General features: G+C 38.7%; 1 protein-coding gene across 5 annotated transcripts in view; it reads right to left on the bottom strand.

Moving 5' to 3' along the window:
- Positions 1–15135, bottom strand: part of LOC103093857 (ankyrin repeat domain-containing protein 26-like) — a 61441-nt gene extending 46306 nt beyond the window's left edge. For 3 of the 5 annotated variants that reach the window (XM_056799587.1, XM_056799592.1, XM_056799594.1), the window contains exons 1-2: positions 14709–15131; positions 13613–13711 (exon numbers count right to left, since the gene is read on the bottom strand). The gene's annotated coding sequence lies outside the window, so the exon portion shown is untranslated. Of the gene's footprint in view, positions 1–13612; positions 13712–14708 lie in introns of all 5 variants that reach the window. The other 2 variants (XM_056799593.1, XM_056799591.1) reach the window with 2 other exon arrangements.
- Positions 15136–15743: the final 608 nt, after the last annotated feature.

The following is a 15743-nucleotide window of genomic DNA, read 5'->3' as shown; positions in this document are numbered from 1 at the left end:
CACTATCAAATTGACATAAATCAAACCAAAAAATAAATAAGAAAGAAGTAAAAGAGGTGAATGAAATCTTAGAAAAATTAGAGTTGATAAATATATGGAGAAAAATATATAGGGACAAAAAGGAATACACCTCTTTTCAGCAGCACATAGCACATTCACAAAGATTGACCATACACTAGATCATAAAAACATGGCATATAAATGCATAAAAGCAGAAATAATTAATGCAAACTTTTCAGATCACAAATAAAATAAGGATCAGTAAGGGTAGATGGAGAGCAAAATCAAAAATCAATTGGAAATTAAATAATATGATGCTCCAAAATCAGTTAGTTAGAGAACAAATCATAGAAACAATTAATTTCATTGAAGAAAATGACAATGGTGAAACATCCTTTCAAACCTTATGGGATGCAGGCAAAGAAGTACTCAGAGGAAAATTCATATCCACGAGTGCATATATTAACAAATTAGGGAGGGCAGAGATCAATGAATTGGAAATGCAAATCAAAAAATTTGAAAGCAAACAAATTAAACCCCCACAGAGGAAAACTAAATTAGAAATCCTAAAAATTAAGGGAGAAATTAATAAAATCGAAAGTTATAGAACTATTGAACTAATAAACAAGACTAGAAGCTGGTACTTTGAAAAAACAGACAAAATAGACAAAGTACTGGTCAATCTAATTAACAAAAGGAGAGAAGAAAAGCAAATTAACAGTATCATAGATGAAAAGGGGGATCTTACCTCCAGTGAAGAGGAAATTAAGGCAATCATTAAAAACTTCTTTGCCCAACTATATGGTAATAAATATGCCAATCTATGCGATGTGGACAAATATTTACAAAAAATATAAATTGCCTAGACTAACAGAAGAAGAAATAGAATTCTTAAATAATCCCATATCAGAAAAAGAACTCCAACAAGCCATCAAAGAACTCCCTAAGAAAAAATCCCCAGGGCCTGATGGATTCACAAGTGAATTCTATTAAACATTCAAAGAACAGCTAATCCCAATACTATAAAAACTATTTGACATAATAAGCAAAGAGGGAGTTTTATCAAATTCCTTTTATGACACAAGCATGGTACTGATTCCAAAGCCAGGCAAGTTAAAAACAGAGAAAGAAAACTACAAACCAATCTCCCTAATGAACATAGATGAAAAATCTTAAACAGGATACTAGCAAAAAGACTTCAGCAAGTGATCAGGAGGGTCAATCACGATGATCAAGTAGGATTTATACCAGGAATGCAGGGCTGGTTCAATATTAGGAAAACATTCACATTATTGACCATATCAACAAGCAAACCAACAAAAATCACATGATTATTTCAATAGATGCAGAAAAAGCCTTTGATAAAATACAACACCCATTCCTATTAAAAACACCAGAAAGCATAGGAATAGAAGAGTCTTTCCTAAAAATAATAAACAGTATATATCTAAAACCATCAGCTAACATCATCTGCAATGGGGCTAAACTAGATGCATTCCCAATAAGATTAGGAGTGAAACGAGGATGCCCATTATGACCTCTATTATTTAATATTGAACTAGAAACACTAGCAATAGCAATTAGAGAAGAAAAAGAAAATGAAAGTATTAAAATAGGCAATGAGAAGTTATCACTCTTTGCAGATGACATGATGGTCTACTTAAAGAACCCTAGTGAATCAACAAAAAAAGCTAATCGAAGTAATCAACAACTTTAGCAAAGTTGCAGGATACAAAATAAACCCATATAAGTCGTCAGCATTTCTATATATTTCCAACACATCTCAGCAGCAAGAATTAAAAAGAGGAATCCCATTCAAAATCACCTTAGACAAAATAAAATACTTAGGAATCTATCTGCAGAGAAAAAACACAGGAACTATATGTACACAACTACAAAACACTCTTCACACAATTAAAACTACACTTGAGCAATTGGAAAAACATTAACTGCTCTTGGGTAGGATGAGCCAATATAATAAAAATGACCATCCTACCCAAATTTATTTACTTATTTAGTGCCATACTCATTGAACTTCTAAAAAATTTTTTTTACTGAATTAGAAAAAACATAACAAAGTTCATTTGGAAGAACAAAGGATCAAGGATATCCAGGGAAATAATGAAAAAAAATACAGTTGAAGGTGGCCTTGCAGTCCCAGATCTCAAACTATACTATAAAGCAGTGGTCATCAAAACAATATGGTACTGGCTAAGAAACAGAAAGGAGGATTAATGGAATAGACTTGGGGTAAGTGACCTCAGCAAGACAGTATATGACAAACCCAAAGACCCCAGTTTTGGGGACAAAAATCCACTATTTGACAAAAACTCCTGGGAAAATTGTAAGACAGTGTGGGAGAGGTTTGGATCAACACCTCACATCCTACACCAAGATAAACTCAGAATGGGTGAATGACTTGAACATAAAGAAGGAAACTATAAGAAAATTAGGTGAACACAGAATAGTATACAATAGTATACATGTCAGACCTTTGTGAAGGGAAAGACTTTAAAACCAAGCAAGTCATAGAAAGAATCACAAAATGTAAAATTAATAATTTTGATTACATCAAATTAAAAAGTTTTTGTACAAACAAAACCAATGTAACCAAAATAAGAAGGGAAACAACAAATTGGGAAACAATCTTCATAACAAAAACCTCTGACAAAGGTCTAATTACTCAAATTTATAAAGAGCTAAATCAACTGTACAAAAAATCAAGCTATTCTCCAATTGATAAATGGGCAAGGGACATGAATAGGCAGTTTTCAGCCAAAGAAGTCAAAACTATTAATAATCACATGAAAAAGTGTTCTAAATCTCTGATAATCAGAGAGATGCAAATCAAAACAACTCTGAGGTATCACCTCACACCTAGCAGACTGGCTAACATGACAGCAAAGGAAAATAATGAATGTTAGAGGGGATGTGGCAAAGTAGGGACATTAATTCATTGCTGGTGGAGTTGTGAATTGATCCAACCATTCTGGAGTGCAATTTGGAACTATGCCCAAAGGGCGATAAAAGACTGTCTGCCATAGCACTGCTGAATTTGTACCCAAAGAGATAATAAGGAAATAGACTTGTACAAGAATATTCATAGCTGCTCTCTTTGTGGTGGCCAAAAAATTGAAAATGAGGGGATGCCCTTCAAGTGGGGAATGGCTGAATAAATTATGGTATATGTTGGTGATGGAATACTATTGTGCTAAAAGGAATAATAAAGTGGAGGAATTCCATGGAGACTAGAATGACCTCCAGGAAGTGATGCAGAGTGAGAGGAGCAAAACCAGGAGAACATTGTACACAGAGACTGATACACTGTGGTACAATCAAATGTAATGGACTTCTCCATTAGTGTCAGTGCAATGTCCATGAGCAACCTGCAGGGACCAAGGAGAAAAAGTACTACCTTTAAGCAGAGGACAAAAGGTGGGAGCAAAAACACCAAGGAAAGGCAACAGCTTGACTACAGGGATGGAAGGGATATGATTGAGGAAAGACTCTGAATGAACACCCTAATGCAAAAACCAATAACAAGGAAACAAGTTCAGATCGAAGACACATGTGATACCCAGAGGAATCACGCATCACCAATGGGAGGGTAGGTGGGACGGGGAGGGAAGGAATAGAAAATGATCTTTCTTTCTAATGAATAATGTTTTAAAATGACCAAATAAAGTAATGTTTTAAAAAGGGGGAAGACAATGTGAATTGTGTAATCATGTAAAAAAATTTAAAAATTAAAAAAAATTTATTAAAAAAAGGAAGGGAAAGGAGAAAAGTGTTGAAACTTTCCTTTATATTAGAATAGAAATTTTTTGTTAAGAAGATAGCCCTGATTCAGGTAAATTCAATCCTTATGATCTCCATTTGGAAATGTTCATGTTTGTAGGGGTATGTCAACTCCCTGGGCAATTGGGATATCTCTTAAAAGAGTGAGAGGTACTTTGTGGTTATGAGCTGGGCTTTCTAAATCTTAAAACAGGAAAAGCTCAGTCAACTACCCAAACTCTAGTCCTTTGGGCCAATCAAGTCTTTCCCTTTTAAGGGAAAAAAAACTAGTTCATGCAAATGCCAATGACACTAGTACCCATATAAGCCATTTGTACCTCAAGAAGAGTTAAAAAATTATTTTTTGAAACATTCAAATATTTAGGGTTAAAGTTCTCCTAAAGTCAGCACAGGCCATAATTTTATTTCAATTGTACATACATTGTTATATAAAAACAAGTACTAAGAATAAATGTAAATTTTACCAAATGTAGTAAATTGTTCCATGATAAGTGATTTTAATTCTTACAAAATGTAGGTAGAAAAAATGCTCTAATTGTATTTGTATAATTTTGATCTTTCTTATGTAATTTTAAATGATCAAACATGCCCTCTATTCTGCAACTTCATACCATGTTATTTTATAACAGGATCTCTTCTTAACTGGTTTGTGCAGTGTGTTCCTCTTGGTGGAGAGGAAATGCAAATTAAATATTCATGACAGTGAAAGTAGATCTTTTTTGATGGTGCATGACTTATGTTGGGCTATGAACTGTTCCCTATTTATTTATTAAACATTACATCTTTAGAGTATAAAGTCAAGTTGTAGAACTCAGTTTCTTCATGTTGTATTCAGAGAGTATAATGTGAAGAATGTGCAACTGTTCTAGAAAGTTAAACAAGACCCAATTTTGAGGATATCACCAAAAACACTCTTTCACTATGCTGTTTGTGAGCATGATGTATCATTGTCCATTAAAATGCTTGATAAAACTAACATTGAAACACAAAGTAAGGTACCTTTCATTAGGAAAAATCTATTGTATATCTTATTAAAATAATCATTACTTTGTAACCACAGTTGCATAGATTTAGAGACAGATTAGCTCTTATAGGATAGTGATGGAGAACCTTTTAGAGATGGAGTACTAGGCGCTGTCCCTCTCCAGAGACTGAGGGCTACACCCTTCCCCCCACCTTAACTCCAGCTCCCCCCTTACTTGTAATAAGGAACTATATTGATTGGTTATTGATAACTAAAGATCAGACTGTTATCTTCTTTCTTCTGTTTTTCCCTCCTCCCTCTCTTCCTTCCTTCCTCCCTCTTCCTACCTTCCCCTCCTTCTTGCCTCCCCCCTTTTGGTGATTCTCCTTCTGGTTTCTCTAAATCAATTCAGGGGTGAGTTTATGATGTTTCAAATGAAATACTTTTCTCTATCTTAAATAAAGGGTTTATTGGGAAAGACAGAGGAGGATAAGGAAATGGAAGGAAAGAGGTTTTGTGGTTTCCCTATCACTAGGATGAGTCTAAGATTGGAGGATGGTGGAATATAGTTCAATTGAGAGAAATAACTAATAGGTCTGGAAGTTCAGTCACTATCACAACAGAGCAAATCAGATAGAGATATCTGGACTTTTGTCCTTCTTTCTTCTGTCTTCAAAATCAAAAGACCACCTTCCTTTCTTCTGTCTCCAAAAATCAAGAGAGAGAAACTCCTTATTCCCTCTTTCAAGCCAAAAATGTTCAGCCAATAGTTGGTCTGGCTTCCAACTGCCTTTCCTGGTAACATTCCAACTAGAACACTCTCATTTGACTGACAGGTCATCACTCAGCTGCTCCAAACTCCTGTTACAAAATCATTCTCAATTTCTCACTTCCACATACTCCATACAGGGGAGGGAGGAAGCACTCCCATTGACTGCTGGGCAGAGGAACAGGGCAAGTGTCCTCAGCTGCATGCAGAGGAGGAGGGAAACAGCTCCATATGAGTCCCTCTAACTTTCTAGTAAGGAACTCTGGTGGGTGGCTGCAGGCATGCCCACAGAAGCATGCCCACAGAAAGGGTTCTTTGGGCCCTTTTTGGCATACATGCCATAGGTTCTCCATCGTGATTATAGGAGAACTAGTCTATCTAATGTTACATATGAGAAAACTGAAGATCAGAGAACTTGCCTAAGTAAGAGCAAAATTTGAATCTTGATTCTCTGATTCCAAATGTTGGACTCTTATCTACTACTCTACATAACTATTCTTTTAAGTAAAATGTAAGTAATTACCAACTGTTAGCTTCTGTCAATAACCTTCATAAAGAGTTCATATGTATTGAATTCATTCACTTAGAGAAACTTTTATAGCAATCTTTTTCAAACTTTACCCTGTTTTCAACGTATAGTATTTGGAGATCTGTAACCCCATAAATGGAAGCTTTGTATGATATGTAAATAATTACTTTCACTTTCATTTATTTTTTAAGTTTTTGCCTTTGAATATCAGATTTTAAACCTGACTTCCCAAGTACAATTGTAGCTAGAACATGAGAAGTCTCCTGAGACCCATGTCAAACCAAACATTAATTATAATTAGATTGTGAAAATCAGAGAAGCAGCATTGCCTACTAGAAGGTGAGCTGCTCTTCTAGCCAGAAAGAGACAAGTTCTCATTGTAATTTATCCTGGTTGCATGACATTGGGCAATATCCTCAACCCCCAGTGATCGAGGCACTTCTCTGAGAGTATAGGTGACAGAGAAAACAGTTCTATGTGTCATTTTTATAAAAATTGAAGTAAAGTAAAATCTCTTTTTAAATTATTTCTTTGGTGGTTTTATATATATTCAAAGCCCAAATATCTTAATTTTAAGGTCATATAATTTCAGCATAATTGTAGAGAATGCAAAGGGTTAAGTCATCTTTGCCTTGTTCCTCTCTCCTTTCACATTCTTGAGCAAAGTCAGGCTGGGAGTGCAAAAAGCAAGTTTTGAGACAGAAGGCTGATCCAACCAACGACATTTCCCCAGGTGTCTGGTTACTGCTAGAGGAAAGATAAGGAATTCCCATAATTCTAAGAAGATATTTTCCAGAATCTATTTTGGTAACTGCTCAGTTTCTTATGTTAGGTGGGCTTGAATTTCCCATGGGTAAAAATTATAACTGTACTTCTGTAGCATTGGGCATGGGTAGGTTGATTAGTGTGTGTGGAGATTAAAGATGGACTGCTAAACATCAGAAGAGTGCTTTCATTTTCCATTTTCCCAGTATTGTCACCCCTGTTCTGCTTCAAGAGAGAGGGACCCTGGTGGCCCTCCTGGCTCATTCCAATTCCCCCTTTGCCCAAAACACAATCTCATAATTCAAATAGATCAAATATCATTGGCACGAGTACTCCTTCCACCAAAGGAAAGTACAACTCCAGTCCACTTTTACTATGTGTCATTCATGTGTTTGTTGGTATCTGTGGCCAAACATTTTGTCACCTTATGCCTAACATGTTGAAGAACTTCTCATTCAGGCTGATCTATGAACAATGGACATATGTACTTTCTCTCTCAGTGTGGTAGCCCCTGCTATAGCTCATGTAGTTCTAGTAAAGCAAGAATTGTAGCTAAGGTGAAGCAATGAAGACTTTTACTCAGGGCATCAACATTTAGAAGACATGGAAAATGCATGAACTCCTTCAGCAGGAAGAAATGGGGAAAGATTAGTTAGTGAGAACAATTAGCTAAGAAAATAGAAAGCTATTAGTATGTGCAGCTGCCTCTCACATTCCAGGCAAGCTTCTCCCCTGGCTAATCCTACTTAGCTCCCTCCCCTCAGCAGCAGCCTCACCAGTAGAGACTTTGTGGTATTCTAGGCTCTTAGGGGGTCCTTGAAAGTCTTCAGGGGCTTGTGTTCTAAGCTTTAGAGTCTCCCCTCCCTGTCCTACTCAACTTTGTCTTATGGCCAAGATATAGGTCAGTGTCCCTCCTTGAGACTCTGGAACATTTTCATAGTATGTGAGCCTCAGGAAGCTGTGCTCAGGAGAATGATTACCTGATCTTGAATGAACCTCCTTTCCCAGTTCTGAATGTCCTTTCTCTATGGCCAAGCAAATTATTTGGATTAGAAAGTGTCTGATTGCATTCCAGGGGACCATTAAGAGGGGACTATCATCCCTTGTCAGGTCCAATCCACTATAGTGACATTTGATTCAACCTTCTGTGGAGACATTATGGCATCATGCCATTTCTCATGAACTGTTTTTCCATGATTTGGCAGAATTGGGCACATGCCATTTTTACTTGTTATTACTGAAAATAACCCAGAAATGGTGTCCATTCTCCTGAGGAAAGGAGCAGATGTGAATGCTGCAGATAAGTTTCAGAGGCAATTTTGTTGTGGTTGGGAACCTCAAATGTAATTTTTTTCAATATTGTGAAAATTCTCTCTGGGCAACATAAAACAATATTAATTTCATCCTGCTTCCTCTACCAGCTTTAGATATTAGATTCTGCTCATTTGCTACTACCCCTTCTATTTTCTCCAAATAAACAGGGAGAAAAAATAAATTGGAAACTAAAGGACAATTTTTGCTTTGTTTTTTCTAAACAAATTTAAAAAGCCTAAGAATAACATTATATTTTTCCAGAACAGCCCTTATACTTGCTGTTGGTGGTGAAACCACTAGTATAGTCTATCTTCTCCTACAGTGTGATGTTGGCTCCTCTCTCTTATTCTGTCTTCCTTATTTCTATTGGTAAGTTGATTCTCTGGAAGTAGACATACACAAGTCATACTTCAAAGCATATTTCTGTTGTATATGACATCATTTTGGTTCTACTTGCTTCAGTCTTCATAATTCATGTAGATCTTTCCATCACAATCATGTGCTACGACTTGTTTAGTCATTCTCCAATTGGTGGGCATACTTTTGATTTCCTTCTTTGACACCACAAAGAGCTGCTATAAATATTTTAGAACATAGAATTTATTTTCATTTTTCCTTGAGGACTTTAAAAAATAAACCTAACAGTGTCATGACTGGATGAAAAGCTATACAGTTTTATAACCCTGGGTAAAATTCTCAATTGTTCTCTAAAATAGTTGGATCAGTTCACAGTTCCATCAACAATGTACAAGTGTTCCCATTTTCCCACATCTCCAACATTATTTTGCTCTTTTATTTTAGCCAATCTTAGGCAAGATCATTTCTGAGTTGTTTTCATTTGCATTTCTCTAATCAATAATGACTTGGAGCTCTAATCAATAATGACTTGGAGCACTTTTCTCAGTTATAAATAGCTTTGATTTCTTCATCCAAAAACTCTGTTTATATATTTTGAAAATTAGTTAGTTGGGAAAAGGCTCAAATATCTATATATTTGACAATGTTCTTTTAGATATAAAAAAGTTTTAGAAAACTGTCTATTAAATTTTTCCCCAACTTGCTTTATCTTGGTTACATTTTTATAAAAACTTTTCAATTTAATATACTCAAAGTTATCCATTCTACATTTCACAATTCTATCTATTGTTTATTCATAAATTCTTCTCTTATTCATAAACCTAATAGGTAATATTTTCCCTATCTGTTTAGTTTGCTTAAATGTGCCTTTATGCCCAAGTCATGTATCCATTTTGATCTTTTCTTAGTAAATGGTATAAGATATTGGTTTATATCAAGTTTCTGTCAAATTGCTATCCAGTTTTCCCAACAATTTTTATCAAATACTGATTTTAAAAAAATGAATATTTACCTTTGTCAGACATAAGGTTATTATAATATTTGTGACTATTTGTTATATTTCTATTGTGGTCCACTGATCTACTTTTCTATTTCTTAGCCAGTAGCAGACAGTTTTGATAATTACTGCTTTATAATATAGCTCAAAACCTAGTGCTACTAGACCTCCTTCCTTAACATTCCTGAACTTTTGTTTTTGTTTTTTCCAATTTTTTTTATTTTTTCTAGTTCAATAAAATAAATTAAACATTTAAATATAATTTAAATGGTATAATGGGCAGAGTAGCTGGATCTGAAATCAAGAAAACAATTTTAAGTCCATCTTCATGACATTAACTATGTGATCTTGGGCAAGTTACAACCTCCAACTTTTTAAGTTGTTTCAAATGCAAAACAGGATTAGAATACCCACATCTCAGATTTGTGAGGAAAAAATGAAATAAAATTTATAAAGCACTTCACAAACTTTAAACCATTGTATAAATGTTAGTTTCTTTAATGTTGTTATAGATAATATTTTTATATTCTGGAGCCAGAGAATGGACCATGGATCTATGATTGGACCTATGATGTTTAAAAATTTTAGCAATTACTTTAATAAAGGCAGAGTTGACATACTTATCAAATTTTCATATGGCATAAAGTTGAGAGGTACTGCTAACACACTAGATAGTGTTAGGATCAAAAGAAATACTGAGAGGTTCAAAGACTGGCTCAAATCTAAGAAGATAAAATGAAATAGCAATAAATATAAAATCTTGGGTTTAAAAAATCCATTTCAGTTGGAGAAGGGATAATTAGAGAACAGCTTGTCTTTTAAAAAATGAGGTTTTAATAGACTACAAGCTCAAAATAGCCAACAGTATGAAATGGCAGTCCCACCAAAAAAGCTAATTTGAATTTGGGTTGAAATAAGAGAAACATTAATATAAGTCCTTCTGTATATTGCCTTGGTCAGTTCATGTCTGTTGTATTACATTCAGTTCTGGATGACAGTTTAAAATGAATGTTACAGCTGCCACAATGTTTGATTTTGACTCCACAAAACAAGATGCCCTTCCAGGACAAATCCATCAATTCTAAACTCATCATCATGCTGTTAACTCAAGGCTTGAATGACACCACCTTCCTCAGCCTTCTCCTTCTTCTGATTGGAAGGCTGGAGGGCAGAGTATCAAACTGCTCCCCAAAACCTTCTTTTATAGAGGGTAGAACCTGGACTCAGGTCATTCCTCTTTGCATCTACTTCCATCCCTGGTTTCAACTCCATTGAATAAGATACTCCTAACAACTAGTATCCCTGGTGTTCCATTTCTTTTTTCTCCCACTCCCAGATTTCCTGCTTCCTTTTTTTGTTGTCTCCCCCTTTCCTTTATAAGCTCGTTGAGGGCATTTTATTGTATCCCCAATTCTAAACACAGGGCCAGGAATTTCCCAGATGTTTTATAAATGTTGTTTGCATTGAATTTATTGAATTACCAGAATACTGGTAAACTAGAAAATATCCAGAGGAGGGAAAACAAAATGAAAAAAATTATTGAATCAATTTCAACAATTTAAAGGAACTGTTGACATTTAGTCTGGCTATAGAGGAGTTTCAGGGAGAAATTAATGGCTGCATTCAAATATTTGGAGAAGTTTTTCAACTTGTTCTATTTGTCCTAAAAAAGGTCACAAACAGGAACAAGTTGCAATAAAACAAATTAAAGTTTGATATCCCCCCAAAATCTTTCATATTTGGTGCTTTGCAAAGGTGGAATGGGGACCTTATCAGGTAGTAAATTTTCCCTCATTTGAAAGATTTTAAGCAAAGTTTGAAGAACTGGTTAATAAGTGTTATATTGGGGCATCTTTTTCTGTTATAGATGGGGTTATATGGCCACTGAGATCTCATCCAACTCTGATATGCAAATCTGTGAGATTGCTTGTAGAGGGTTGGAAGTTATAATCAATGGATCATAAACTCATTGGTTTAGTACTGGAAACCTGGGGGTCATTGAATTCAACCCCACCCCCATTTTAGAGAGGAGAAAATTGAAGCATAGAAAGGTTAAGTGACTAGTTCAGTCTCAGCTAACAAGTGTCTGAAATAAGTTTTGAAGCCAAGTCAAAAGTTTGAGTTCAAGCTCTACTCCCTAGTACATTGCTTTCAGTTATCTACTCACTAGTATTGCTTTCAAAAGGTGAAATGAGTAAAGGGGCCATCTGGATTTGCAACAAAGATCTTTTGATCTGCAGTCAAATTAGGCCCAGAGGAGTAAAATCCTCCCAAGAGAACCCATCTTTCAACAAAGAAAGAATGTCTGGGAGAAGAGCCCAAACTTCCACACTGTTGCATCTGTTAGTGAGCTTAGCTGTTCTTAAAGATTGTCATTTAATATTCTTTAAATCTTGGAGAATATCTACCAAATGTAAGCTGATTCCAAGCCACTCTTTCTAATGATATCATAAATGGAGGCTACTACTTCTCATCTAGTGAGAAGCTGCTTATGTTATCAGCAAAGATAACATGCTTTTCCCCATTGTACTGTATGTAGAAGATGAACTCACATATAGCTGTGCCAAGTAGAGAGGGTACAGGTTCATCTCCAATGTGCTTCCTTGATTTTAGAGGTGGAGAAGGATGTTTGCTATGGTGGAACCAGTTCTCATCAGTGAGCACCACTCCCCCAAACAACCCCGTGAACTTCAATGGTTCTCCCAGACCTTTTCCTGCCCCTCATGGACTGAAGCTATAGATTAACATACATGGGCTGCTTCCCCCCTCCCCACCCCCAATGTCTATTCTACCAGACACACTAAGATTGGGACTCCTTTCTAAGGCTAGTTCAACGAATTCATACTATTTCCATAGTAGAGGTGAGACAAGATGGCCAAGTTTCAGGAGCCCCAAATCAGCAACTTCTACCTATAAAGCCTTAATGAAAGTGTCAGGGTGTTTTGTCTCTACTTGCCTACAATAATCAAGACAAAGATTCTCCACATCTTGGACTGAGTGTAGAAATAACCCTCTTGATGGAAGTGCCACTTAATAGCCCTTTGGGGAAGACCACCACCAGAGGATACCACCTCCGAACCAAGGAGCTGGGGAAACTCCCCAGAGCGACATCTGTTGGAGACGTCAAAAAGGTGCAGTGGCTGCTCCTGCTGAAAAAGCACCAGGTCAACCAACGGGATAAAATGGAGGGCAAGAGAATGAGAGGGAGAAGGGCCCTCTGGAGGAACCGAAGTCCACCGTCCTTCCCCACCCCTCCAAATGTATCGCTGTATGGTTAGTAAGTCTCTGGTCTGGAGGAGGCAAAGAGAATAGACCCTTCCATATGTGGGAAAAGGTTTTCGGTTTCAGCCCAAACAAAAGTCAACTTCAGGATTGTGCCTCCTACACCCCGCGCAGGGACAGCGGGGTCCATGGAACCCCTGCTGCTGCCGAAGGATACGACCTCCGAACCAAGGACTCTGGGAAGTTCCCAGAGCGACTTCTGTAGAAGTCCTGAAATAGTGGGTGCCGCTACTGCGGCGTCTGAAAAAGCAAGAGGGTCTGGAGGAGGCAAAGAGGCTCAGGGAGGAGCCCCTACGAGTCCTCCTGACTAGTCTTGGATCCTGAATCATCGCTATGATGGAAAAAGATTTTCCGTTTTAGCCACACTGCGCTCAGGGGTCAGTGGAGCCCCAACTTCAGACGAGGAATTCCACCTCAGGAAAAAGGAAGCTCTCCGGAGTAGCTTCTGTCAGACACCCGAAAGTGCACTGGCTGCTCCTACTGAAAAAGTAAGAGCTCAGCGAAGGGGATAAAATGAACCAGTAAGAGAAGGGAGTTGAAGGAGGGTCCCCTGAAGGAATCTAAGCCCACTATCCTACCCTGTCCCCAAATATGGATCCATGTGGTCCCCTAAACTTCAGAAAGCTATTTTTTTGAGTACCTGAGACAGTCCAGAGCCCCTGGTCCCGCTCAGGATCAGGCTTTACCTTCTGGGAATTGGATAGCAGCCCGGGGTTTAACTAGTCCTCGAGATCTAGGTGTTTGGAACCAACCCGTCCTAGGCTAACAGGCCCAGCACTTCTGTTTATCTTAACCTTTGGGCCCATGCCCTGTGACCAGAGCATCTGACGAACTCACGTGTAGTTCAATCCCTTTGCTGGAGTTGCTGGAGTTGCAATTGGCTCAGTACTGGGTCTTGCTGCCGAAGTCTCTAGCCTCCAGATCCGAGGTGAGGATCTAGAGGAAGCAAAGAGGCACAGGGAGGAGCCCCCTCCATATGCTGAAAAGGATTTTCGGTTTCGTTCCAAACAAAAGTCAGCTTCAGGCTTGTTCCTTCACCACCCCGTGTAGGGACAGCGGGGTCGACTGAGCCCCTGCCGCCGCAGAAGGATACCACCTCCGAAACAAGGACCTTGGGAAGCTCCCCAGAGCGACTTCTGGAGTCATCAGGAAGGTGCAGCGCCCGCTCTCGCTGAAAAAGCACCAGCTCAAAAAACACCATAAAATGAACCATAACAGAAGGGGAGAAGAGAGGACGGCATCGAGGAACCCAAGATCAGAGTTGAGAGGGAGGAGGCAAAGAGGCTCAGGGAGGAGCCTCCACCAAATGTGGGAAATTATTTTGGTTTCGGCCCAAACAAAAGTCAGCTTTTACTCTTCTGTCTTCACCACATTGCGCAGGGACGAGGGGGGAGGAGGGCTTGGGGGAGAGGGAGTTGAGGTCTATGGAGCTCCTGCCTCTGCCGAAGGAGATCATCTACAAAACAAGAATTTGGGGAAGCTCCCCAAAGTGGCCTCTCTCCGAGATGTCCGGAGGTTGCAGTGGCTGCTACTCCTGTAAAGCAAGAGCTTAAGGAACCACGTAAAATGAAAAGGAGAGAAGAGGGTGAAGGATGAGCCGCCTGGAGGAATCTAAGAGTGGAGGTGAAGGTCTCAGGATGGCAAAGAGGTTCAGGGAAGAGCCCCCACAAGACCTCCAGACTAGTCCTAGATGTTGAATCTTCAACTAGATGGACAAAGACTTTCTATTTTGGCCACAACAAAAGTTAGCCTCAGGCTTGCGCCTTCAGTGGTTGTGCCTACTGAAAAAGCAGGAGCTCAAAAAAAGGGATAAAATGAACCTGTAAGCGAAGAGGGTTTCATGGAGGGTTCCCTGGAAGAACCTATGCCCACCATCCTTCCCCATCCCCAAACATGAGACCGTATGTGTCCCCTAAAGTTATTCTCTGAGCACCTGGAACAGCAGAAAGTCAATTCCCCTCCTCCTGGAGATTTGATAGCAGCCCCTCTGAGGGCTTAAAGCCTTGGGGATCTAGAGGTTTGAGACCAATTCTCCAGTAGCTCTCAAACCCCGCTGTTCTGCATCACTTTACCGTTGGGCTCTTGAGCCTTGACCAAAGCCTCTGACAAACCCATGCGTAGTTCCATTCCCTGGCCAGTGTTGCCAGGACAGCCATTGTCTTCAATGTTGAATTGGTCTTAATTGCTGGACCCTCCCGGCTTAAGTGTGTGGTGCTCAGAGCGAAAGTGAGGGTCTGGAGGACGTTCAGAGAGGAGCCCTCTCCAGTCGTTCCGCTTTTTCTACAGAATGTTTAATTTTTTTTTAAGCGAAATAAAACACAGCCTCAGGCTTGCTCCTCAACGAACCTGAGCGGGGACAGAGGGACAGATGGAGCATCCTCCTCTGAAGGATATAAGCTCAATAAAAAGGATCTGGGAAAGTTCCACAGAGCAACTTCTATGGGAGATATGGCAAATGTGCAGTAGCTGCTTCTGCTGAATAGTTGAGCACGAGCTCAACTAACGGAAAAAATGAACCGGTAAGAGAAGGAGGTGGGGGCAGGGTGCCCTGGAAGAATAGAAACCCAACCCCTTCACCCATCATTCCATGTGGGTTCCCTAATCCTGGGAAAGTTCTTCTCTGAGCACTTGGAAAGAGCACAGAACTTCAGGTCTGGCTCAGGCTCAGGCTTTACCACCAGGACTTTGAATAGTGGCAAAAGCTGGGGTCCCCTCACCCTCCTGGCTGTCCTTTTTTTTTTCTTTTCAAATTGCTTTATGAACACAAAAACTGCAATTTGGATCAAATACACATTGTTCACAAAACTAGACCTGATTGGCAGAGACACTTTCCCAACACAAGCCCAGCAGGCAGGCACACACTCCATTTCCTACTCTCCCAAAACTGCAGAGAAGCTAGGATTCCCTCTCAAAATTCCTCACCTCTATTCCTCTGGTTTTGCCCTTCCCCTTCAGTAAAAGTGCCATT

The sequence above is a fragment of the Monodelphis domestica genome, chromosome 5 (assembly GCF_027887165.1).
Source record: "Monodelphis domestica isolate mMonDom1 chromosome 5, mMonDom1.pri, whole genome shotgun sequence".
NCBI lineage: Eukaryota > Metazoa > Chordata > Mammalia > Didelphimorphia > Didelphidae > Monodelphis > Monodelphis domestica.
This window is presented reverse-complemented; position numbering and strand designations above follow the sequence as displayed.